Below are 27,561 nucleotides of genomic sequence, written 5' to 3'. Positions count from 1 at the left end.
TGGGTGTTTTAAACCGCCTGCATAACGGCTGTTTCGCACTTCATAATAAATCTGCCAGGATTGTCTGTCTCTCCGTTGTGTGGCTCATACCTCTCTTTTTATTATTTGCTCTCACTCTTACTCTCTTTCTCTTCCTCCAGGCAGAAGAAACTACAGGTGTCAGATGAAAGTCTGAAGTATTTAGCTTAGACCCGATGAAGTCAGTCAGGCACAAAAGTCAACTCCGTTTTAGCAATACCTGTCATGATAGATGTATTGGAGAGAATTCAGTTTATTCTTTGTCAGATATCAGACTGATGAACTTGGATCAACCTAGATCTGTAAATTTGTAGCCGTATCTATAATTAAGAAAAATCAGTTAAAACATACTAGACTGTAAATGTAAAGGATCAAACGTTGAGTGAATTTTAAGAAAATTTTCAGGTTTTAAGGGAACTATTCCTTTAAAGATTACCGTTCACTTGATTTATACCATAATTAAGATGCCTGTGTAAATACAGATCAATACAAAAATACAAATCCATGCTACAGATGTTAAACAGCATGATACAGTCAAACAACTCTCTTTAAAGCAACATTTACTACACTACTGCAGCATGATGACATCAATATAACATGATGCCGGTCAGACTGATTTGTGGTCTTGAGAGAATATAAGCTGTCCATTCTGGATTTGATTGGATTGGGCCGCTATCTCTTTCTTCCTCTGTTCAGAACAACACAGTTTCCTTTGGCTATTAACATCTTTCAGTAAAGCTACAGTATCGATACTGTTGAGATTTGAAAATATGACTGAGAGCGTCTCAGATCAATAAAAGATAAACAGGGCTGTAAAAAGTGTTGTTAGTGATGTATAATTAATGAATCTGAGCTTACTTTTGTCACAGCTGCTGGGACATTTTGTTGAGAAGAAAGTCTGTGATTTTGTCACTACAGACACTTCCTACATCCGTGTGTTACTGCATGTCGATGAAGCAGCTAAAAGGGAAAAGCACAAAACTCTGCACACTTTTGTTTCTAAATATACCTGAATTATACTCTCAGCACAAATGTGCTCGTTGTTATTTTGTCAAGCACCACTGATATCAGGTACTCTATAGCCTACGGAAGAAGCTGAAGCATGGGCAAATCTTTCAACTGGTGGTGGTGTATGTTTACAAAGAAAATACGATGAGGTCACATCCATTTCTTACTGCATTTGAAGGTCGTCTGTGTGACTCAATCGCATCATCACAACTGCATTTAAAATATTTTAAGAAATAGTTGACTCAAAAATGAAAATTTGCTGCAAATGTACTTTACCTCAGGCCATCCAAGATGTGTTTGTTTCATCATTGGAACAGACTTGGAGAAATGTAATATTATATTACTTGCTCATCAATAGCCGTGTTTCCACTATCGAGCTAAGACCGGGCGTGCTAGTGCGTGCCAGGGCCAGTCGCGTTTCCACTGTCACTTCCGGGGCTTGATCGTGCCTCGCCGGGGCTTCCTCGGGGCCAACGGCCAGGTTTTTTCGACCCGACGAAATCCTTGGGCCAAAGCGGGCCAGCTGGGGCTAGAGGAGGAGTTATGAACAAAGGCGGAGTTTCTCCGTGTCTGGAGAGCGTCAGCGCGGATGATTTCAGAACAATAACAGCTTTAACACCAGCATTAAAGACGTTTTAAAATAAGTTGAGCTCAAAACTCACTCTTAGTTAGCAGCAAGTGTTTGAAATAACTTGATCCGATGTGGATTATAATCACTAAACAAGGCAGAAATATTTATAAGCGATGTAAAAGACTATGCACGCTTAACAGTAACGTTACCATAGTAAACATGGTAAATATGACCGCTTGGATAAACCAGACGTCAGCTTCTTATTCTCTATCACAATTGTGTATTTATTAAGTAACATTTTATCTGTCGTCTCGTTTCGTGAGTTTAGCTCCACGTTGCATATCATCAAAATATAATAATTATTTTTGTTTGGGAGCTTTTATAAAAATAGCGAGTCTGCACTGCGGATCATTTCAGAAAGATAACCGCTTTAACATCAGCATTAAACACTTTTTTTTAAATAAGTCGAGCTCAAAACTCTCTTTCAGTCAGCAGCGAGTGTTTGAAATAACTTGATCTGATGTGGATTATAATCACTAAACAAGTCAGAAATATTTATAAGCGATGAAAAAGATATGCAAGCTAAACTTGTTACCATAGTAAACATGTTAAAATATGACCACTTGAAGAAATCAGACGTCGGCTTCTTATTCTCTATCACAATCGTGTATTTATTAAGTAACTTATATTATCTGTCACAAGCCTCGTCTCGAGAGTTTATCTCACGTTGCCTATCATAAAAGAATATAGCCTAATAATGTTTTTGTTCGGGAGCTTACAAAAATAGAGATATTATCATTCATTCTAAATGTGACGGCTGTGGCTAATAAACAGAAACAGACTCGACTGAATAAGCAGGCTATTTTCATGAGCGTTAAAAATAAATAAATAAAATAGAAATAAGTGTATTTATGTGTGAATAATTTTGAGTCCTGATAAATTAAAACAATATGATCAATGTATCACTTATTCTATAGTTAAAACATCTATGCTTTTGAATTTGAATATATAACAAAGCATGCAAACAAACTGCCGCTTTTATCATCTTTGTTTTGTGATCGCGCATGTTCCAGTGACTTATTTCTTAGTTTTCTGATAACTTCTCTTTGTTGGTGAAATTTTGAGGTTGCATGGCGTTGTTCTGAGAGGCGTGTAAAGGGCGTGTTTTAGTGACGTGCAGCGGTGCTTCAAGCTCCACTGTGGAAACCCTGCGCTATTCTGGCCTCGGTGCTACTGGCCCAGGGCTATGAGCCCCGCCCGGCCCGCTTTAAGCCCTGGCTCGCACTGGCCCGACAGTGGAAATGCGGCTAATGATCCTCTGCAGTGAATGGGTGTCATCAGAATGAGATTCTAAACAGATGATCAGTTGACCTATCTGGACGGTAATTAGGGACTTAAGTTTTTTTCACAATTTATAGGGGTAATCGGTGGTTTTATTGCTGTCTAAAATTACGAATGTCGATGTTTATTTATCCCCCATGTAAAAATCCCCGGATAAATGAACCTACTGTTTTTTGACAAACACCAAAGTCATGTGGTAATTGAATTGCCATCCGAATCCAGATCTCTGAATTTATAATGATAAATGGATTTAAAATTCAATGTTAAATCATTTTTGACCACTGCCGACTACCCACCACCCAGCAATGCAATTTTAAAATGCGTATTATATACAGTTATATACAAAACTATTTTGAATATATATGTATATATATATATATATATATATATATATATACACTATACTGCATCTATTTTCTTATTTTAAAACTGGAGATTTAAATCTCATAATAATTAGGATTGTAATAAGAATACATTTTAAATAATAAGTAATTTTTTATACATTTTACACAATAATAAGAATACATTTGTACATAAAATAAATTTTATTTACAGCAGACAATCCTGTGACTGGCCGTGTGAGTTCGTGGGTTAGTAGGATCACAGAACTTCTCCTCTGTGAATAAATCTCCATCCGAATCCATGAGTTTTATCACCGAGGTGCCATGTAAATTTATTTTTACAGACGTCCACATGAGAAGCAATTACTAGGGCTGCCCCTGACTAAAGATTTTTCTGGTTGACTAGTAGTCGTTCATTTGAAGCAGTAGTTGACTAATCGCATGTTTATTAATAAACGATTTAAATCATAATAATGAGCCTTTGATTGCCAAGCCTACATAACCTATGGGCTCAAATGCACGCTTAAGCTTGCAACAGAACGGCAACAGAAGAATTCATAATTATGAATGTTATGAATTATGTAAAGAATTATAAAATTCACAGAGGTCGAGATGGCAGAAAGCACATCCTGTTTGCTTTTATTATTTTACAAAAGCGCAATGTTTTGCTGTTATTGAGAGTGCACAAAAATAAACAGAGTCTTTACAGATTTTAAAGATGTACTACTTTTATCTGTATGAGTAAAAATGAGGGAGTATTTTAAGAGCAAGTGAGCGCACCAGTGCCTCCATCTGTACTGCTGTGAGCGATACTGTTCAGACACTTGAACAGCGCACATTTTTCCTGGTTAACATTTGATTGAAAGGCCATGTAATGTTGCTGCTACTTGCATATTTCAGATGATAAGCCATATTTGAGGTCAATGAGTGGCGAGCGTTTGGATGTGCTGCCTGATGTAGCTATAGACCAGCTGTTATCGATCCACATGACTTCACCAATGTGGATTTTTGTCATTTTTCTGCGACTACTAAAATTTTGGTCCACCAAGCCTCTTCTGGTTGACTAACGGTTAGTCAGCTAGCCCTAGCAATTACTATCCATATCAGCTTTAATCCACAATGTACTCAACCTGCAATCAATTAATGTCAAAAAATGTATGTGAAGTGGAAAGCTGCATGCTTATAAGAAACAAATCTCTCAAGGCATTTTTTGGCCAAAATACGAGTCCATAATAATGCTTTCTCTAGTGAAAAAGTCCATGCCCTGTTGTTCTCTCACATAAAAATCCACAACATATTTGCTTAGATTTTGGACTGTTTTTGCTTGTAAACTGTGGATGATCTGTGAATATTTTGCTTCTGATTCAGAGGAGACTGCTTTTTCACATTATAAATAGAGGACTACGTGAACTATTCCTCGAAGGCACCATTTACATTTATGCATTTACATTAATTAACTCTTACATTGAATTCCCTGAGAATTGAACCCATAACCTCGGCATTGCCAAAACCATGTACTTTTGTTTGAGCTACAGCAAAGCATTTAATTTACAAAACAAGTCACATCAGAACTTTTAAATACACAAAGAAAGAAGAAACAGTTCAATGCTCTCATAACCAGACTTTTTACCTTTTTAATGTAGTCAACTTGATACAACAAAAGACTTACAGTGTATTTACTATAATAAGTGTTGACTTAGTGATGAATTTTACCACTGAATAAAATGCAATATATATATATATATATATATATATATATATATATATATATATATATATATATATATAATATTTACATAATTTGCAACACATTTTGGAAGTGGTAGGTCCTTACTGAGCTCATCTGGTAAACCTATGTAGGATTATGGCTAATGTAGTTCTTAAAGAGAAAACTGATGTTATTTATTTGTTAGATTATTTATTTAAATTAAGCTGAAACTTAAATTATAACTTAATTTCAGAACTTCATGTTTATTCTATCTTGCATTTACAAACTAAAGTTCATGCTGACTTAATAGTTTCAGTGAGCGTGATTTTTCACGTGTGGGATCTACATTCCTGCTCTGTGTCTAACAACAAATGATTTTTATCTCATAGATGCTGTGGTTCTTAGGCTTGGGTGTGTATCTTGGTGTGATAAATAATGAGTGTATTTACACTTCATACGGTAAATAACTCATGTGCCAAGTTAGTATATTTTGAAAGGATGTTTATTTCATGTTGTTATCAGAGTCTATTAAAAGATTTGAGCCCATCATAAATTCAGATGAATTCCCTTGCATGAGGTGAGTCAGTGGTTGTATTCAGACGCTCACTGTTTATTTATGCTTCAGTGTTTTCTGATTATTTTTCATCACTGCCGGAACTTTTCTCTCTCTGCAGTTTGAAGCACTTCAATATTTTGTGTGTATACAAATGAATAATAAACACATTTTGACAAAATAAGGCATCATTTCCATAAAGTCACTTTCACGTACATCAATGTCACCTTTGTTTTTATTGCTTTAGTGATGACTATAATATAAACCTGTCATCATGAAACCTGTTTGTCACTTTGACAGCAATCCGTCCCTCTCAAAAAACAAGATTTCAATATAACATTGAAGTTTTTGAATATCATACAGTAGTTCCTTCTTCCTAGACCGCTGTTGACAGCTTATGTGAGTGTCTTAAAGACACACTTTCCTAGAATACTGTCTCATTCTCAGGAATGCTTTCTTCTGTCCTTGAATTCCTCCTTTGAGGCCACACTTTGATGAAGAAATATCCATCAGTCTATGCTGCAATTTTTGTAAATGTTTAGTCACATGACTGCTGTTTATCATTATGATTTGAATTCAGCAATTATATAATGTTTTATTACTTGTATGTATTACATTCAAGTTTGTGGCTGTCAGCTTGTTTTAATTTTTGAGCAATTTAATAAATAAATTTGCCCATAACAACAGCAATAATTATATATATATATATGTATATAATATAAACTGTTCATGAAATGTTGATATTTTTGTTAAATAATAAATCAGTTTTCTTCATGTATAGAGTGCAAGCTTTAATATTATTAAGCTTGTATGCTAGGTGACATGAATAAAACAGACGATTAGATTGTTAATCACAATTATTTGACAAAAATGTCAGCATTTCATGATCAGCTCATATGGCAAGATAAGCTTTGGGTGTTGAAGATTAGGAAACTGCATGCACAAACTAATGGCATGTTTTCTGATGTGTGTTTCAGCTGTCACCAGTGTGAAGTTATGGGCCATTGACAGACAGTGTTTCCAGACCATCATGATGAGGACGGGACTCATCAAACATGCGGAGTACATGGATCTATTGAAAAGGTGAGCAGCTGTCTTGTTATGGAAGTGCATCTCTTTCTTCATAATCTGACATCTTAATTTGCATAATGGAACCCAGAGAAGAGAGCATGGGGCATATTTTACATATTAAAGACAGAATTCTGCATTGTTGGGCTCCTGAGCCAAACTGGATGAAAGAAGTATTCATCAAAGACTTTAAAGACACTGAGGCAGAACAGATGAGTTTCTTGGAAGATTCTGCATTTCATTGCAAAAGAAACTCTCTATAGCTCCCGATCTCCTTCCTCTCCTGCTTTCATGATCTTTCTCTCTCTCTCTCTCTTTTAGTCTCTGCGCCTTATGTATTAACATGAGAAAAATGAATAGTAATGCTATCGTTTTTAATGAATCATCTAATGTGGTTTCATCTAATGTTAATGATATTACCCCATCCCTGCTGCTGCTGTATTTATTATTTGAATAATTAGACCTAATTTTGTCAATTATGCTTTGAACTAACAGCCGTTAACGAACAAAAGCAGAGTGCATGTGAATGCATTAGACACTATGTTGAACTTGTGCATTTTACTGATCTGGTTCATAGACCAATATTTATATTTCATATTTAATCCTGAGCTAGTCCAGACTTGGAGAAAAACATTCTTATGTAACAATGTGCATGCGTGTGTGATCCCATCATTTACTCCTGATATAGGCTATTAAAGATTTATCTCTTATGTTGATCTGTTTAGTTCTGAATGCAAAATATCGAAATAATAATAATAATAAACATTTTCTGTGTTTGTATATATTTACAATATTTACAATGATATCTGTCACAAGTGTGCTGGTGTGTAGAGTAACGCGCACGATAAAGATATATATCAAAGAGTTCTTTTAATGCTCACAGGAGAATAAGGCACATCCAACACAAATCATCAAACATAGGATATAACATTAATAGCGAACAAGGAGAAACTAAACAGACAGGATTTTTAAACACAAGGAAAGTAATCAGGGGAATGGAAACAGGTGGGGATTAATCAATTAACAAAACAAGGAGCGGAACATGACCAAAATAGGGAAACACAAAAGGAACAGAAAGTCCATGATCTTGACAATATCATATATAAATATATTTAATATATAAACATAACATATTTTTCTTAAATATATACAAGCATATGTGTGTATTTATACATGATAAATATGCACCGCACACATACATATATTATGTTAACAAAAACTTTTATTTTGGATGCGATTAATCACATTGCATAATACATTTATGGATAATAAAAAAAATCATGAATTTATTTGTGTGACTTTTTCACTTTGTTTGTGGTTTATGCTTTTTCCTTTTTTTCCTTCATTTTTTTCCAGTAGCAGTGAATGACCCCAACTTTTTGACCCTAACAAGTTTCTCTGGTGAAAAATCTAAATCATATTTTTTTTTTTTATGATAATATGTTCTTGGTACAAAGTTCAAGAATAATGATGGTACTTGCCAGCACAAGCTGTTATTATCCGTTTTTGTACTAACCTTCAACCCCTTAACATTTTAAATTTTACATGATTGGCACAAATTTAACATAATTGAAAGAAAACATGTTTTGGGTTATTAAAATATTTAAAAAATACCAGTCTGTGCTTTTATTACTGGCTGAATACTATAGCAATCTATATTACAGTAAATAAATAACATATAAAGTATATATATATATATATATATATATATATATATATATATATATATATATATATATATATATATATATATACAATGCATCTTGTCAATTTCAGACCAAATATTAGCTCAGAATGGCCTGTGTGTAATCTGTGTATCCATGACACCTTTAGGTTTCTCTGCTGCAGTCTTACACTAAACTGTAACAGGAGACTTTAATGGGCTCTTGAATTTTTTATGGCATGTGAAATATTTATGCAGGAGCAGCTATTGATGTATTATCATCTCATGACACATGGCAGTGAAACATGGACTCAGGCCGTCCCGTAAAACGTGTGTGCGTTTGCTAATGCAACAGACAAAGATGCCCAAATCTCATCAGGGACAATCTATGGTCCCTCAGGACAGAGGATCAGTTGGCCTCTCATGCCATCTCATCCTAAACATGATTCATTTAGATTTAGATAAATTACATCTTTTATTACGTAATGCAGATAATGCCTTGGCTTTGTGGCAAATTAGCTCAGCGTTTAGCGATTAGCCAGACAAAAACCTTTTTCTCCATTATGCAACACATGACCAGATATGTTTAGAAATGTTGTATCATGGTGATTGAGGGATATTATTGTTGCAGAGAGAAGCTATGGGTTTACTTCAATGTGTGATGATGACCAGCTGTTTCAACCTATCAAGTCAGACTAAAAATTCACCCAGTGTACAGTGAGAACAAGCACTGAATTACATAAAGTGTGGGATATTGAAATTAAAAAGTGTTGAAAGTTTCTGAGGATAATAATGAAATACTTGTTATTTTTAAGTATTTAATACTGAAGTTACATAACATTAAAGTGTTAGTTCACCGAAAAATTTAAATGATGTCATTAATGACTCACCCTCATGTTATTCCAAACCCGTAAGACCAGCGTCTTTTGGAGCAAAATTTATTTTCGATGCTTTAACAAATTCTAACTGACCCTCTGATGTCACATGGACTACTTTGATGATGTTTTTCTTACCTTTCTGGACATGGACGGTATTTTCAATGGAGGGACAGAAAGCTCTCAGACTAAATCTAAAATATCTTAAACTGTGTTCTGAAGATTAATGGAGGTCTTACTGGTTTGGAACGACATGAGCGTGAGTCATTAATGACATCATTTCGGTGAACTAACCCTTTAACAAACACCAAAAGACTCTTCATCTCTGTATAAGAATTTAATCCATCACATGTGTTTGTTTCATTTTGTCTCTCATTGACAGTGTCCTGACGTTCCGGGGTCTTCCAGAACAAATACTGAGCAAGCTGGCTGATGTCCTTGAGGAGGTTAGAGATCTTCCTGATCCTTAAGCAAACACAAATGTAAATAAATCTAAGCATTTTTTATCTTTGTGCACTGATTGCTCAGCATTCAAACTTACCACTTATATACTTGTACTTTTCTTATATTTTATATATTTTATATTTTTGTATTTTTTACTAAAGGTTATTTATTTTTAGTAAATATTTCAGTTAGATTCCAAAACAAAAATTTTTCGAAGTTTTCATTCAAGTTTTAAAATTTCATGTACCCAAAACAACTTTTAATAGATTTAGTTTACAATAACTTGCTATTTTTTTCTGTCAGAATACAAAGCTGTTTTAAATGGTTAAAGATGTCTTTTGGTCAACAGAAGGGTGTATTAAAAGGGGACCTATTATGCCCCTTTTAACAAAAATAAGTCTCTGATGTACCCAGAGTGTGTATGTGAAGTTTTAACTAATTAAAATTGCAACTTTTAGGGTATGAGCCAAAACATAATTTTTATGTCTTCCCCTTTAAATGCAAATGAGCTGGTGCTCCAGGGAAGAGGGCGGAGCTTCAAGATAATGCATGATACTTAATTCTGGAGGTGTAGCTGGATCACGAACAGTTGGCACTGCTCCATCCTTCAGGAGCAACTTTTGAGCAAAAACTGCTTTATACAAAGCAGTCCAGTGTCCATGACATAAAAAAAATTTCGCTAGAGTTGAGGGAGCATCTTCTTCATTAACAAAATGAATCCACCTTGTCTTCAGTGGCTCAGATTTCAGGAGTAAATGGAGAGAGCTATGTGGATTCTTATGTCCAGCTACAGAACAATTAAGTGCTTGAGAGACATTCTCGTCAGTGCAGCAATGGTGGATTGTGTTCAACTCACTGTGAACTCGCTCAGGCTGGTTCTATGTATAAACAGCAGTGTCTCTCAACTTTCGTGGGCGAGGCCTGTGGCTAATGTGATGTCACATTAGCAGCAATGCTGGAAACAGGTAGTTAGGAGACACTTCTTTTTACTTATGGGGATTAAAAAAAGGAGTGGGTGGCTTTTTATCATTATAGAGTGGTTGTGTACACACACTGCCAACATACATTTATGTCCAAGCAACATGTGAAAGTGAATTTTGCATAACAGGTCCCCTTTAAGGCATCTGTCAACAGGGGCTAGTTGTCTCACATTAAATAGGCAAACTTTGACCTATTGGTTGAGACAAATAAGGGAGTAAAACCCACCCTAAAATTGGACTTTAAGACGTTCAGAAAACTCATCAAACCAAAACAGAGTTTTATAAAAAAACACCTCAGAGCCACTTATTGTTGTCTCTGCACACAACAGGGATAAGTATTTTAACACTGGAAAAATTACTCACTTTAAGAAAGCACCTGCCAAGAAAATGTAAATCCATTTCTGATGAAATATGTTGAATTATTCACTTTAAGCCTGGCAATGTGAAAAAATCCATCATGGACTGTTTTTCAGCAATTCAAAGACTCACAACCCAAGTTATAAAAACTCCTCATTCATTTCATCAATAATTTGGGAGCATTTTTAGACCTTCTTGTCTTGTAGTGAATGCACATGGTTTAATAAGTTGTAGTGGAGTGAATCATAGAGCTGTTTGTACTCTCTCGTCCTGAATAAGATGGAGAATAACAGTCTACATATGAGGTCCACTATGCACAAAGCATCAAAGGAGCAAAATCAACGTTTTATCAAAGAAAAGCATGAAAAGATTAGCCATTGTGAATATCTTAGTCATCAGTCAGTCTATCTTCCGCAGAGGTCCACATCACCTCTTCACCTCGTCAGCATATAACGTTTATCACTGGGGAGTGAGTGATGGAGACCCACAGCTCCCTGTGTTTAGGGGTGAAAGGTTGTTGTTTTCCATTATTTGTGGATTTGTTGATAATATTGCAGTAGCTGTGGTTCGCCTTTGTGATAAAACATGATTCACAGCCTCATAACAATAACACAGCAACTCAGAAATTGGTTTGGCTCTTAATATTAATTGCATTTATGTTCAATATGTCTAATACAGACACTATCAGATGTGTACTGTTTAGACAGTGACAGTGAAACACTGACAGCATTATAAACAAAATGGATGGAGTGGATACAGCTCCGTTTCTAACATACACATTATAATGTTGGTCTCTGGTATATTATATCTACTGTAATATAATGAAATATTTACTGTGTTTATGTTGCCTGCCAATTTTAATATTATTGATATACTATTGTACTGTAGTATTCATATTTTGAATTAGGTTTGATTTTAAATTGTAAAATTTGTATTAGTTTAGTTTTTTTTTTTTTATTATTTATATTTAACTTAACTTCGCTTATATTTGATCATTTTACTATGTCAAAAAAAAAAAAAAAAAAAAAAAGAAATTCAGTTATTTATCAATGGAACATTTTCCAAGTTCTCCAATATTTTATTTCAGCTTTATTTTGAGTACCAAAAAATTATTTTAATAGCTTTTAGTTAACAATAACAACACTGATGCTTGCTAATGTTTTAATTTACATCAAAACACACATCTGCTTTTAAATGGCTTTCAATGGCAATGTCATTTGCAGAGAGTGGAAGGGAGTCTCTTCAGCTAATAATTGACCTTAAAAGAGATGGAAATTTTCTAAAGCTTTTTGAAAGTAAATGATAATTTTGCATGTGTAATTATGTTGGAGATGTAAATGAAAAGAATGAGAGTGTGGAATTTTTCCTTCTGTCATCATCTTTGTGGTCTCTTATATTTGATGTGGCTCCTCCATTAATTGCACATACACAGTAGCTGCATGAATTTAGAGTCCAGATATATCTGAATCTTAACATTACTGAATATTCACACTGACTTGAGTGTTTTCCATTGGGAAGTATTCACTCATCTTAAACAGTCTAGCTACAACTGTACTTTAAAAGCATTTTTACAATTAAACTACACTTAAATAAATACAACACAAATACACTTTTGCACACTCAAGTATAAAAAAAAAAGAAAGAAAACATAATAGATATACTGTTCAAAATCAAGACATTGTTTGGACACTAATTTTTCAAAAGTTATGAGCATGTTATTTGCACGTGATGTTTAGTCATGTTATGATATTCAAAATGTTTTAATGGATATGTAAAACACATCTACAAAATTATATCATACATATCAATTAATATATAGGGTTTTTATTATAAAACCTTTACTTTCATTCCTATCATTCATTAAAAATATAAATACAGAAATGTATTTTAACAAAGAAACATACAATTTTAAGACCATTAAGATTTTTATAGCAAAAATCTGTCATTGTGAAATCTGTTGCAAATAATAAAAATACAAACAAAAATGAATTTTTACATATTTTGTTTTACAAAAGTGGAAATATACAGTATGATTTAATTTATATTTTAAGTATATAAATCCTGGTAGAATTTGTTGTTCTGAATTAAAAGTTTTTTATTTATGATCATTTTGTGGATAATAAATGAAAATGTTGTCTCCTGTCACTGCAGGTGTGTATGTGGGTGTTTTGTTGGAGGTCAGACTCTAGGTGATGTTAGAACAAAGTGTTTGCTTGTGTCAGTCTTTGTGAGCTTTGGTTTCCTATTTGCTGGTCATATCTGATTTCAGACCAATGTGTCTGGAGGTCAAGGTCTTAGATAGCACACCGAAGGTCAGAGAGATGTTGTGCTGCCTCTTTTCCATTTAGAAATCTGCTGGGTCTTGTGTCGGCACATCCTTTATTCATACCGTCTTCGTAGAAAGCGTCACCTGTATTTTTCTCCATCATCTGTTTCCATATCATCTTGACATCCTCAATTTTCTCTCTCTAGACCCACTATGAGGATGGTGACTACATCATTCGCCAGGGGGCAAGAGGAGACACATTCTTCATTATCAGTAAAGGAAAAGTAAGTCTATTTCAGTGCAAAGAGCAAGCAGTGATGGTGTGAAGATGATCCCATGCTAATATCTCTTCCTCTTGTTCTCACTTCGCCCAGGTGACGATGACTCAAGAGGACTGTCCAGGTCAGGAGCCCGTCTATTTGCGTTCTATGGGGAAAGGAGACTCTTTTGGGGAAAAAGCCCTACAGGGGTGAGCCTGTCCTCTACACTACTGTTAAAGTCAGAGTTAATGCCAAATTTAAACTCTAAACTGGATATTTGGAGGCACATCCAAGACGGTTTCTCATAACCTGTCAAGGTTTTATAAGATTCACATATGCTTAAAGATAAACAGTCTGCTTTTAGGTCTAGTTTTTGCTTTTTGACATTTTCAACCTCCAAAAACATCATTTAATGCAGAAAATTTCATTCTTGTTTCTTTTAATGAGAAAGAGATATTTATAGTAATAAATTACATTAATAAGAACTGGATAACAATCACTTTTGAGAATTATGAAAAATCTTAATGCATTATGGGAATTAAAATTCCTCATTAAAAGTGTTATAGTAATAATAATATAATAATAACATGAAAAAAAGTATTATGGTAAAAAGTGACCTGGGGTGCGTTTCCCAAAGCCATAGTTGCTAACCTGTTAGCAATAGGAAATTACATTGCAACCAACAAAGCTGCTAACTTAGCAACTATGGTTTTGAGAAACGCACCCCTGGGCAGGTTTTTGTGAGAGATTAGTTTTTAAAGGACGTGGTGCCATCTTGTGGCTGCTTATAAAAGCACTCTTGGAATTGTAAGAAGTTTTGAAATCGTAAACTGTTTAGAGCGGATGCGCTTGCATAGCAAACACAGGACTTTACATTTACACAATCTTTAAAAGCACTGTTCGCTCACTTTCTCTTATGACTGAGTAAAAACAGTTTTATTAAACAAAATCTTGCACTTCGGGCATCCCGAGTTTGAGTCCCGGCTCATGGAAAAAAATGTCCAGCTCATGCTCGTCCATACAAAATATGTGAAAAAGCAATAGTATCACAGAGTGGTAACTAGTTAAAGAGACACAAAACAAATTTGTGCATATACTTGACCAAAGCAGGTTCTTGAATTTACATCTGTCAAGAGATATTTACCTGAAAGAAGAAAGTACATGTATACTTTAATTTTGTACACTTTCTAGGCTGCACTGCACTTTTTAGTGGAGTGTTTTGATAGATTGGATTTCTCTTGCACTTGAACTGCTGCTGTAATTCGGTCTCATGAATACATGCAGTCATTCACAGCAGACCAGCGACCAAGGTCAGGATTTTCATTAACTAATAGTAAAACTATTAGTTATATAACTATGTTTTTTTTTTTTTTACGAAACCTTATCACATGCCCTCATAACACTTGGAAAGTGGGATCATGTGGGATCAATCTGTGGTACATTACAGTATTTAGATTATTTTTTTTTTTCTTAAAAGTTTGAAGCTGGTTGCTTGTCACTCCCATTATATCACAAGCATAAACACCTTTTTTTTCTTTTTTTTGGTCTAAAACATAAACAGGGTAACTTAATAATGACTTAATTTAAATTTTTTTGGGTGAACGATCCCTTTTATTATATTAATTTCTATTCTATTGTCTTCAAGTTTATCATGCTCTATCTATTTGGTTTTGTTCTATTTAAGTGTGCTTTATTCTGTTCTGTTCTATTCTATTCTATTCTTTTCCTGTAGTGGTGTCTGGTTTAAGGGGGCTGTTTACTCTGATTATAATCCTGCGTTTGGTTGTGTTACTAAGAAACAGTGATCCTGAGAGCATGCTGATATGCTCCGTTGTGTATCAGGTGTCCTGCTGGGCAGTCTTCTGATGCGAGCTGCGAGGTTGTGATCGGAGGTGAAATATAGGCCAGGACATTGTGTGCGGTCAGTCCGATTCCTCGGAGATCAATTAAATGCTGTCCTGTAAGAGCTCACGCTTTACGGAGATCATTAACCGTGTCCAGAACTTCATAAAAGAATCTCTTGATCCTGGGATTAAATTCATGTGTGTGTCTATGTGCATTCTGAAGCATTTGACACCTGATTGGTTCACAGACACGTTTGGCAGAGCTGATGATATCGGTTTTTCATGCCGTGTTTCCTGAAGCTGGTGAACGTGTCTCACTTACAGCACACTGACCCACACTCCTGGGATAATTCACCAAAAAATTGAAATTGTCAATATTTATACTCTCATGACATTCCAAACCCATATGACTTTTCATAAAAACGAAACTTATGTTTTTACATTAAAAAAACAAACAGCATAGAGGCTGTATAACTGCATTTTTTCGGCAACTACAGTGCAACAGCAAACCATTTATAACTGAGATCAACGTTAACATTTATTACAGTTTTTCACAGAGAAGGTTTTGATGGCAATTTCTTTCTTGACTGGCAAAAAAAACTAAACACATATTGAACATAAATAAGAATCAAGAAAGTTTGGCTCTATATAAGAAATAAATAAATAAAAATAAAAGCACTGTGCAATCATTCCGTAACTATATAAAGGTAGTTTTTTTGTCTTTTTGTGCAGCTGTTTTAAGGAAAAAAGTTATTTTAGCATTCTGCAAAAAAATCTTTTGTGTTTAAAGGACGAATGAATTTTATATGGGTTGAGAATGTCATTGAAAGTGAGTAAATGATGACAGATTTCCTCTTCTCCTCTGTCTCTCTGTGTTCAGTAATATTGTGCAGCAGCTGTGACCTTTGCAGTAGTGTTATTGTGTATTTGTGCTGTGACAGCTTTAGAGCCGGTGTGTTGTGAAGAATTCTCACCTCTGCAAGTATAAGTGTGTTTCGCTGGAAATGGATCCGGTGTGTGTGTGTGTGTGTGGTGTCCGGCAGTATTTGCAGTTGGACACAGGAGTAGACACCTCGCGTGCATGTGTGTTTGGGTGTGCGTTTACCATTTAGTGTCCAGCCCTTTTTGCATTCAGAGAGCTGTGTGTGAGAGCTCTTCCTTCAGACAGAACTGCCAATGATGGGACAGATGTCACATAGTGATTGTTTTAGCGTACTGTACTGTAGTAGTATATGCATGCGTATAGCAGTGCTCTGGTCAGACGGTAGTGAAAACACAAAGCATCATGAGGTCAGAGTGGGATTCAGACTCTGATGACTGCGACTGGGGCGACAGTGAGGAAGAGGACAGTCTGCAAACTCTGAGGCACGCCGACTTCATTCTTTCATCAGCTGAAACTGATCATTTAGATATTATAATTTAGATTTGAATAACTATTTTTGTAAATTATTTGACTGAATTATTTTCAATTTTGTGAACTAATATAAATTATGCTTACACAATTGATTATAAATCGACTTTTCTCTTTATATGTGTGTATGTGTATATACATTCTTTTTTATTTTTTTATTTGCGTTGTTTTCAAATGTAAACATACATTTTAATATTTATGTATAATTATTAATTATTATAATTAATAGTATTATACATTTGTATATTGTACATTATATTTAGGATACTTATAATTCATTTAAATAGCTTTAATTTTTGAACTAATATGAACATATTTATCTATAATTACTTTAATAGTATTCAAATTTGAATTAAATATTCAAATGAATACAATATTTATTATTATTGTAGTTGTATTATTTAAACTAATATATTTACATTGATTATATCTTTGTACTGCGTCTGTGTTTTTTGAACAGGGAGGATGTCAGAACAGCTAATGTCATCGCAGCAGAGTCTGTCACCTGCCTTGTGATTGACAGAGAGTGAGTATATGTCACGTTTATGATGTGCCAAGAGTTGCTTTATATACACTGCTTAAACATCACAAGTGTCACTGACATTCCAGAAGAAGTAATTCAGGCCAGGTTTTCCAGTTCATTGAACATCTGTGGATTTTACACTGGTCTTTCTATTTATGTGTGTGTGTGTGTGTGTGTGTGTGTGGAACACAGAATCTGTGGTTTTGAAGTGCTTATCTGCTCCCTTATAGAACTCAATAAATCAAGCTCAACCTAAATAGCTAAAGTGTCACGTGTGTCAATAAGCTGGAAAGAGTGAGACAGACAGAGAGAGAGAGAGGCGCATATGTGCCCTCCGGCGGGGAAAACTCTCTTTCCTGTCTGACTGAGACTCAAACCATCAGCCATCTGTGTGGCAGCTGATTATGGTACATTTCAATCTGAAGTAGTTCATTTAGATATTAAAGTTTCACTATATATTAGTACTGACTTTCTAATTTAAGAAAAAGACATTAAATAAAAATTAACAGTCATTTGAGGGATAGATCTTCAACTTTACATGAGTTCATTCTCAAAAGATAAATATATGTGCTGACATGTTCTCACATTAGACGTTTCTAATGAAATGATCAATTTTAATACAGATTACTGTATATGTGTGTGAATTTTTTTTTTTACATTTTAAATTGTAGTGATATTTCACAATATTGCTGATTTCCTGCACAGTAGTGTATTTGTAATAAAGATGAAATCTTTCTGTTTGTGCCATTTTTTTAGCTCATACAAACACCTGATTGGAGGTCTGGAAGACGTGTCCAACAAAAGCGGTGAAGACGCAGAGGCAAAAGCAAAGTAGGTGTAATCATCTCGGAAGACATGTTCTTATTCTGTTTTCTTCCCCCGGATCCATTTGTGATATTTTTTCTATCACTTCATCACCACAAGGAAAATTTATCTTTTTATATGACATGACGCTATCAAAAGTATTGTGGACAGTATGTTAGTTGAGTTAGTGATGTCATGTCCATATCTGTTTATGTAGAATCTGATGCATATCGCACAGAAAAATTGCTCCAATATGTTGGCTTTTTTACAATTTGTAAATGCGAACCAGGTTTGTCAGTTGGTGAGTGATGAGAAACAGTCATATTTACAGGCTTCCATGCTGTTACAGTTATGGTTGTTCAAAGCATAACGTTTGGGGAAAATATTCAATTTAGTTTTTTGTTCAGTTGAGTTTTGTTTGATACAAGATGATGTTGAGCAAATGGTTAAAGGTTTTGGTCAGTAAGATAGTTTAAGGTTTTTGAAAGAAGTCTCTTATGCTCACCAAAATACAGCAAAAACTGTTTTTAAATAATATTTAAAATACAATTTAATTATTCAAGTGATGTTTTCAATGTTAATATATTTTCAAATGTAATGTATTTCTGTGATACAAAACTGAATTTCCAGCATCGTTACTCCAGTCTGCAGTGTCACATGATTCTTCAGAAACCATTCTCATATGAAGATGAAAGATGAAAATAGCTGTGCAGCTACCTTGATAAAAAAATTAATTTCAGGATTCTTTGAATAGTAAGTTCAAAACAACAACATTTATTCAAAATATAAACCCTTTTGTAACATCATAAATGTCTTTCCTGTCACCTTTCATCAATTGAATGCATGCTTAATAGTGAATAAAAGAAAGAATTAATAAATAGATCTTACTGACCCCAAACTATTTCTGATTTGATTGGTACTAGTAAAATACAAAAGTCTAGCAACAATTACAATGCAGTTGTCAAAGGGCAGCTCAAGGATGTTTACTGTAACTCTAGAGCTGTAAAGCAGAAAAGGCTGTGCTAGCATGCAGAAGACATGTTATATAAGATCCAGCAACTGTTCATGATCTGAAGAAACATGATGAGAAAGCGATGCAATCATTGTGCTGCGATGAGAAAATAATCCGTTCAGAGAAATGTGAAACCTTATCACATTTCACTGAGAGAATATCAGACACACAGAGAGAGAAAGAGGGATTCTGGGATAGTTCAAAAACTCAGTTCCCACTTCTGTCATATCTGAACCGAAATAGAAACTTATCCTCCTCTTATCTGCTCATCTGCAATGTAAATGAGCTCTGATGAATAATGAAGAGGTGTCTGAGCTTAAAGCTTATTAAGACACATCTACAGCTGTCACCTCCTGCACTGCATCCCCCGTTATCCAAACTACAAACCTGTAAATAAATCTCCAGCTGCCACGCTGACAGATAGAGAACACTCTAATGAGACGAGTGTGTACAGCTCTCCTGGACTGCATCTCTAGGAGCACCAAACAGAAACGCAAAAATATCTTATCAAGTTTTGAACACTCCTCTTGGCTTCATATTAAAATATATATGCAGTGTGTGTATAAACAGATATACCACAAGACCAGTCATAAGTCGCACAGGTGTGTTTGTAGAAATAGCCAACAATACATTGTATGGGTCAAAATTATCTATTTTTATTTTATGCCAACAATCATTAAGTAAATATAAGTAAAGATCATGTTCCATGAAGATATTTTGTAAATTTCTTACCGTAAATACAGTATATCAAAACATAATTTTAGTAATATGCATTGCTAAGAACTTAATTTGGACAACATTAAAGGCGGATTTTCTTAATTCTTTGAATTTTTATTAATATTCAAATAGTTGTATCTCAGCCAATTATTGTCCTGTCCTAACAAACATACGTCAATGGATGTATTCAGCTAATTTATTTATGCAATTCAATAAATAAAATAAAAAAATAAATAAAAAAAAAAATACCCTTATGACTGGTTTTTTGGTTCAGGTTCACGTATATATAAATGCACAGTAATGAATGTGCAATTGATATCAAGCCATTGCAAATACAAAAGACAAAATATCACCAAATGTATTAAAATATTTGTTAGTTTATTTTTTTACAAATAATTATTAAAACTTAATTAAATGTTATATTATTTAAAATGTTGCCATATTTTACTTTTTATTATTATAAACATTACCTTATAACTTATTTTCTATACTTTTAACCTATTAATTTAAAAAGGGTATAATTTATTTTTATTAATAATAATCATACAAATAATTTTTACTGATCCTTCCATAAAAAATAAAAAAAAAAACTTTTAAGTTGCAGTAATGCACATAATGGAAATCAAGACATTGCAAAATACATTAAATGCAGTCCATAAAGAACCTATAAGGCTCCATGTTGCCACCTTGTGGTCAATCAAAATTAACTATTACACCAACAATGAATTAAAGAAACCATGACCTAATAATCAGCAGGGCCTTCCAGGTTAATATTTTAATCAAAGCGGTTTTAAAACTAATTTTGTTGATTCCGCAGGCATAAAATATCAGTAAATTGTCTAGCAGAAATGTGAAAATCATGTCAGTGTTGCTATGTGCCAGACCTTTTTATCAGCATGCATGAGCACAAAGAAGGTTGGAAGCTAGCACCACTGTCACAAATTTGACTTTTTTTTTCTCCCTGATGGTCACACATACACCTGCCTGTTTCCTCCTTGAGAGTTTTAATCTCAATTATGCTTTCGTTTATTGAGTTAAGACATGGGACACACATTTGAATGCAGGGGATGTTTTCAGATGGCTGAAAGGACTGAAAGCTGGATTAAAAAGTCACTTTGTGCAATCCAAATGTATTAAAATATGTATTAAAATATATATACATTTTTTGATAGATTATTTTACATAGTATTATTTTAAAAACGAATTGGCCTATTTTACTTTATTTTGAATGGGTGTTTGACACTCTCGTGGTAGAATCTGCCAGCTCTGCAGCTGGTGTGAGACATTAAACAGCTTGCAGCTGGAGAATGAATATATTCTGTTTATAGTCTTAACAAGAGTTGTGGCTTGTATCCATGCCTCTTTCCAAAACTGCACTCTTGTTTGTGCATTAAAGATCATGCCAGCGCTGCACATCCCTGACCCTGCCAGCCTAGTATCTGATTATGTGAAAAGGATTGAATAATATCTAAAGCACGCTTTGCGTATGTCTGCTGGGTTTTACGACCCTTGGCAGTGTGCGTGGAAAATCTTAAACTCCGTGTGACACTGCAAAGCGGTTTTTACCAAGCTAAACTGCAGCTCAATCGTGTCATTGGCCATGGCTCAAGCGAAGGGATTTGATTGGCCAGTTCTGCATCATGGCCTCATATAAGCACTTTGATTGGAGGAAAATATGACAGTATCCAGGTCACAGGACAGTCTGCAAACAGACATCCAGCAGCAATTTATTTGCAATGTCATAGAATCCTTATGCCATTCTGACCTCTAATTAATCATCTGTATGATTGCAAATATCAGTGATGAACATGATCTGATGCAAACTCCTTGATCTTCACAGCCAAAACCCTGTTTAGTTGCATTCAAAATAAAATATTATATTAAAGCAACAAAAAGTAAGCTATAATTGTTTGCCAAATTTCTTTTTTTTATTCCATTTTTTCTGGTTATACATTACATATACATTATACAGAAAATGTAGACTCAATGAGGTATGTTTACATTGCCCTTCAGGACTTAAACTAAAATAATAATAATAATAAAGATAATAATAATAATCGGCTAGTGAAGGAAAAGCAACCACTCAGCACATATGTAAATAATCCTGTTTAAATAAAACTGTTTAGTTACTATTCATTTCCATTTAAAAAGCATCTCAGAATGCACCTTATGAAGTGTCAGAATATATCTTGCTTGTGCAGTGCTGTGATCTAGACAAACACTGATGAAAATTACATGAGATTTGAGTTTTGGGTTGCCCCACTAGACAGACCGAGGGAATAACTACGATTTTTCTTCCATTCACTTTTCTTCTATTCCACTTTTTTTTCCCTGTTTGCTGAAATGCAGATACGAGGTAGAGAACGCATTCTTCTCCAACCTAGACCTGTCTGACTTCAACATCATCGACACTCTTGGTGTTGGAGGATTTGGCCGTGTTGAACTGGTAACACAGAACGACATGTTTTCACTGCATTATGTTTTTCTTTTATATAGAGGTGTGCCTTTTTTCTCCAAATTATGATTTGAATATATTGTGTATTCCAATTGTAGTTAATAATATTAGTCATTCATTCAGATATAACTGTGTGTGTGTGTGTAAGAAAAAAAGTGGAAGTAATATTTTTAACTCCCCATCTTTTGTTTTCAGGTGCAGCTCAAGAGCGATGAGTTGAAGACATTTGCGATGAAGATCTTAAAGAAGCGCCACATTGTGGACACAAGACAACAGGAGCACATCCGCTCGGAGAAACTGATCATGCAGGAGGCACATTCAGACTTTATAGTCAGGTACCTACTACTGCATTACACTTCAGTGATTTGTATCCAGTATTATTTTAGTGTAGTCAGTAATATCTTCTTGTAGTTTTTGTTATATTTTGAATTAGATTTTATTTTTATATTTTACATTTTTATCATTTACATGTTAGAGTCTAAGTAATTTTGTTTTTATTCTATTTAGTTTTCAAGTTTGTACTTTTAGTCTATTTCAGTACTTCAGCTTAGGAATTTTACCTTGGCAACTAGCTGATATATATATGTCCCTATGGGTCTCTTTTGTCACTTTTTACATTTCTAATTTTTTTGCTACATTTGAATGAGATGACACTTGGTGACTTTCATGAACACACACACAAACACACACACACACACACACACACACACACACAAATAAAAAAATTAATTGACATGATTAAGATATGATAAAAGGTCAAGAAATAAAAAGTAGCACTTGGCACCGGTCAAAAATGACAGAAAATTATTGAAAAGAATAAACATTTAAAAATAGGTAATAAAATAGGATAAATAGCATAGTATTATAAAATCTCCCCCAAAATTCTAAATAATTAAAAAAATATTATTGAACAAAAATATATTATATAGAATATATTAGATAAAACATTACATTTCAAATACATTTCAAGGCATTTCTAAGCTTTGACATCAGAAATGTGAAGTGAAACGTGAAAATAGATTAACCTGATTCTGTAGAATGGCGTTTTGACTGTGTTCCTCTTGTTTTCTCAGACTCTATAGGACATTTAAGGACAGTAAGTACCTCTATATGCTGATGGAGGCGTGTTTAGGTGGAGAACTGTGGACTATTCTCAGAGACCGGTGAGACCTGTCAATTCACTCTAGATCAATGTGTTTTTCTTCACTTGGTGTCTGAATTTCAACAACACAACAGTCCTGTTTCTTTCCTAATCACAGGGGCAACTTTGATGATTCAACTACGCGCTTTTACACGGCATGTGTGGTGGAGGCGTTCGCTTACCTGCATTCCAAAGGCATCATATACAGAGACCTCAAACCAGAGAACCTGATCCTAGACCACAGAGGCTACGCCAAACTGGTGAGGACAGTAAAGGCATTGGATATGGACACCTAATTCTCGCCCTCTAGTAGTTTCAAGAGATAAAAAGACAATAATAGCCTGCAGTCACCTAGAACATTGTGCTGAATCTACATATAAGAGTCTATTAATGTTAGTACATTAGATGATAAAATAACAAACCAATTAGTATTTATAAAAGGATAATGATAATATATGATTTTTTTCTGTTCACGTGTTGGTCCTCTTATACAGTAGGTGTACTTTTCTCAAAATCTCACCCTCATGTCATTCTAAACTAGTGTGATTTTTTTTTGATGAATTCTGAATTGATTCAAAATTATTCAAAACTGTGTATTTTGCATTAGACAAGAAAAAAAGTTTAGTAAATAATGGTTTTCATTTTTGGATGGACTGTCCCTTTAAAGAAGTCAGATTTAGCTTGTGTCAAAGTAGAGTCAAGCTTGAAAATTAAAATCTTGGGTAAATCTTTTAAAGGTGGATTTTGGCTTTGCTAAGAAGATCGGCTTTGGGAAGAAGACGTGGACATTCTGTGGTACACCAGAGTATGTGGCTCCAGAGATCATCCTGAATAAAGGTCATGACATCTCTGCAGATTACTGGTCCCTCGGCATCCTCATGTACGAGCTGCTGACTGGCAGGTAAGGAAAAATACATTTTCAGACCAATTAAACATTATTAAAGTATTAGGATTTATAATTTATACTACACATGCAATGGTTTTTAAATCCATTTTCAGTCCTCCTTTTTCAGGACCGGATCCAATGAAAACATACAACATCATTCTTAGAGGCATCGACATGATAGAATTCCCTAAAAAAATTACCAAAAAATGCTGCCAATCTCATCAAAAAGCTATGCAGGTGTGTGCATCACTATAAACCCCACTGGCTGTCTATTAGCAGATCTTGTTCATGCAGATTTCTCTTTTCTTCTTCTTAGAGACACACCGTCTGAAAGACTAGGAAACTTGAAAAACGGAGTCAAAGACATCCAGAAGCACAAGTGAGTTTGATATTTGCTTTAAAACATGAACATGAAAAATATGCTGATATAGTTTTATGAATGGTCTCGTGTTATGAACATGTTTGCAGATGGTTTGAAGGGTTTAACTGGGACGGATTGAGGAAGGGCACACTGACGCCCCCCATCATACCTAATGTAAGTGCTTACGCTCATGCAAGGCAGATTTTACACTGATGTTAGAACGGAAACATACTTTGCAAGTACTTTATGCATTACAGGATTTTTACTGTAATGGTCACAAGTCTTAAAGGTATAGTTCACCCAAAAATGAAAATTTTGTCATTAATTAAGAACACTGTTCACCTTCATGAAATCTGAGAGCTTTCTGACCCTGCATATTTTTCTTAAAATAAATTAATGCTATTACTCAGCGGGGATGCATTAAATTATTCAAGCTTGACAGTAAAGATGTTTTTAATGTTGCAAAAAATGTATATTTCAAATAAATGTAAAATAAATTTTAGGCCACCAAATCAGCATATTAGAATGATTTCTGAAGGATCATGTGACACTGAAGACTGGAGGGATGATGATGAAATTTCAGCTAAAATATATTAACAGAAAATATTTATTTTCAATTATAATATTATTTCACCATATTACTGTTTTTGAATTATTATTATTATTATTATTGAACTTTCATCAAATAAATGCAGCCTTGGTGAGCAAAAGAGATTTTAAAAACAAAAAAATTCTTACAGACCCAGACTTTAACGAAAGTGTATCATTCGCATGCTAACAGTTTTTTTTTTTTTTTTTTGTAGCTAACATCATCCACAGACACTAGTAACTTTGACAGCTTTCCTGAGGACAATGAAGAGCCACCACCTGATGATAACTCAGGCTGGGACACAGACTTCTAATCGGGCCCAGACACACAACACTGCTCACATGGGACGTCTGCACTACTGGATGGACTGGAGGAGAAATGTGGGAAGAAGCGGAATGAAAAGAGGTGGATGAAATGAAGTGACTCTAAAAAGACTGTCGAGACCCGGAGCACGTGTTTGACCCATGATAACCACCTTTACTGTGAGCTGACTGAGGATTCAGTCCATTTAGGGAAAAGCTTGTGACCTCAGCGATTTGTTCTTCTCCCTGATTGGTTGCGAACTCTTCATTCACCGATCCGTGTGCAGACTACTCGAAAGACGACCACACTATATGTCGCAGGAGTCCAGACAGACCTGAATGTTGCTCTTAAATACTCGTTCATTATAACACATGTACATAATAGCATAGCATCACTACTCTGAGAAACTTGCGCATACGCCGGCGTTAACTCTCACGTGCATCACACTCTTCAAACACACAGACATCATAGACGCATCTTCACGCCTCTCTTCGCTGTTAATTTATTGTTCTGGCAGATGGTCATTACGGTTTATGATATTCTGAGCCCAGCGCTGGTCTTCTCAAACTTCATCCAATGAAATGATGTGCCTCAAATTCATAGTTCCATTAAAAGTGTACTGTATTTATGGTCTAAGATTTATAAGAATTGGGAGAAAAGTACTGACCACTGTGAACGGACAGATTTGAAACAGGAAAATAGTGTCATTAAAACAGGAACAGATGTGGGACTGATTAACCTTCTAGGACCATTCTTAAATTCAAATGCAGGTACAACATAATCCTGATTTCTCCCCATATTCACTCATATCAGATCATGAACAGTATTAGTGCCTTAAATCAATGGCATTCTGCGACGCTCCTCATGCTGCATGTCAGAAATCGATCCCTTCAGCCTGCTGCTGTCCATCAGACGCTCTCTGTCTAGTTGTTTTTTTTTACACAATAAAACAACTGTTTTAGACACTATCCGTGTCCTCACATGGTCTGCCACTGTCTTTTATGGATCTGAAATGTTTAACATGTGAATTGTTTTAGGGTTGGGCTTTTTTTTATTTTGGAAACTTTCATTTATTTCTATGATTCAAAGCTGAATTTTTAGCATCATTACTGCAGTCTTCCAGTGCCATATGATCATTAAGAAAACATTCTGATGCTTATTTGCTACTCAAGAATATATTATTCTATTTTATTGAAGCTTGACAGCACCTGGTCTTTCTCTATGAAGAAAAGCATGATCAGGACATTCTACAAAATTCCCCTTTATATAGGTATGGACATACATTTCACTTCAAAAAAAAAAAAAAAAAAAAATAATAATATATATATATATATATATATATATATATATATATATATATATATATATATATAGTAATTAAATTCTACCTTTTTTCATTTTGACATACATTTTCATATGCCTATGGTTGTTTTATAGTTTTACTTTTTAATATGTGTGTTTGTGTTTGTGTTCAAAATGTACAAAATTCATATAATATAAAGTTAATATAAATATAAAATTCATATAAAGCGAGTACACCATGATTCCATTTTCCAGTCCGTGTTTTTACCTTGTGCTGAATCACCACGAAACACCTTTAATAAGTGTTCATATTCGAACTATTTTTAGACGTGTTCGGGGTAGGTACCGCTGCGGAGTAGCACAGTACCTGCGTGATTCGTCATAGATATAAACCATAGACGGTAAAAGAAAGATATAAACGGAGAGAAGTAGCGGCTACAATGTTCTTCCGCAAGCAGCGGCAGTTTTGTTTATAAACCGAGCGCCAAAAGTTACGGACTGCAGATTTTTAAATGCTTTTGAAAGTCTCTTATTACAATTTAAAATTAATGTTTTCTGTTTTAATATAATCTAAGATGTAAATTACTAATTTAAATATACGTTATATATGAACTGATGTGGGGAAAACATTTTAATTATTATCAGTGTTGAACAGTAGCTATTATACTTGTGAAAATGTATCACTGTTTCCTCAAAAATCTTAAGCAGCTAAAAACCTTTTTTTTTTTTTAAACACTGATAATAATAAGGCCCATCATTA

The 27,561-nt window shown here is 34.4% G+C and overlaps 1 pseudogene; it reads left to right on the top strand.

Moving 5' to 3' along the window:
- LOC113070411 (cGMP-dependent protein kinase 1-like) overlaps window positions 1-26,464 on the top strand; it is a 48,307-nt pseudogene extending 21,843 nt beyond the window's left edge.
- Window positions 26,465-27,561: the final 1,097 nt, after the last annotated feature.

The sequence above is a fragment of the Carassius auratus genome, unplaced genomic scaffold (genome assembly GCF_003368295.1).
Source record: "Carassius auratus strain Wakin unplaced genomic scaffold, ASM336829v1 scaf_tig00003867, whole genome shotgun sequence".
Lineage (NCBI taxonomy): Eukaryota > Metazoa > Chordata > Actinopteri > Cypriniformes > Cyprinidae > Carassius > Carassius auratus.
The sequence above is the reverse complement of the archived record's forward strand: the minus strand, read 5'-3'. Positions and strand labels throughout refer to the sequence as shown.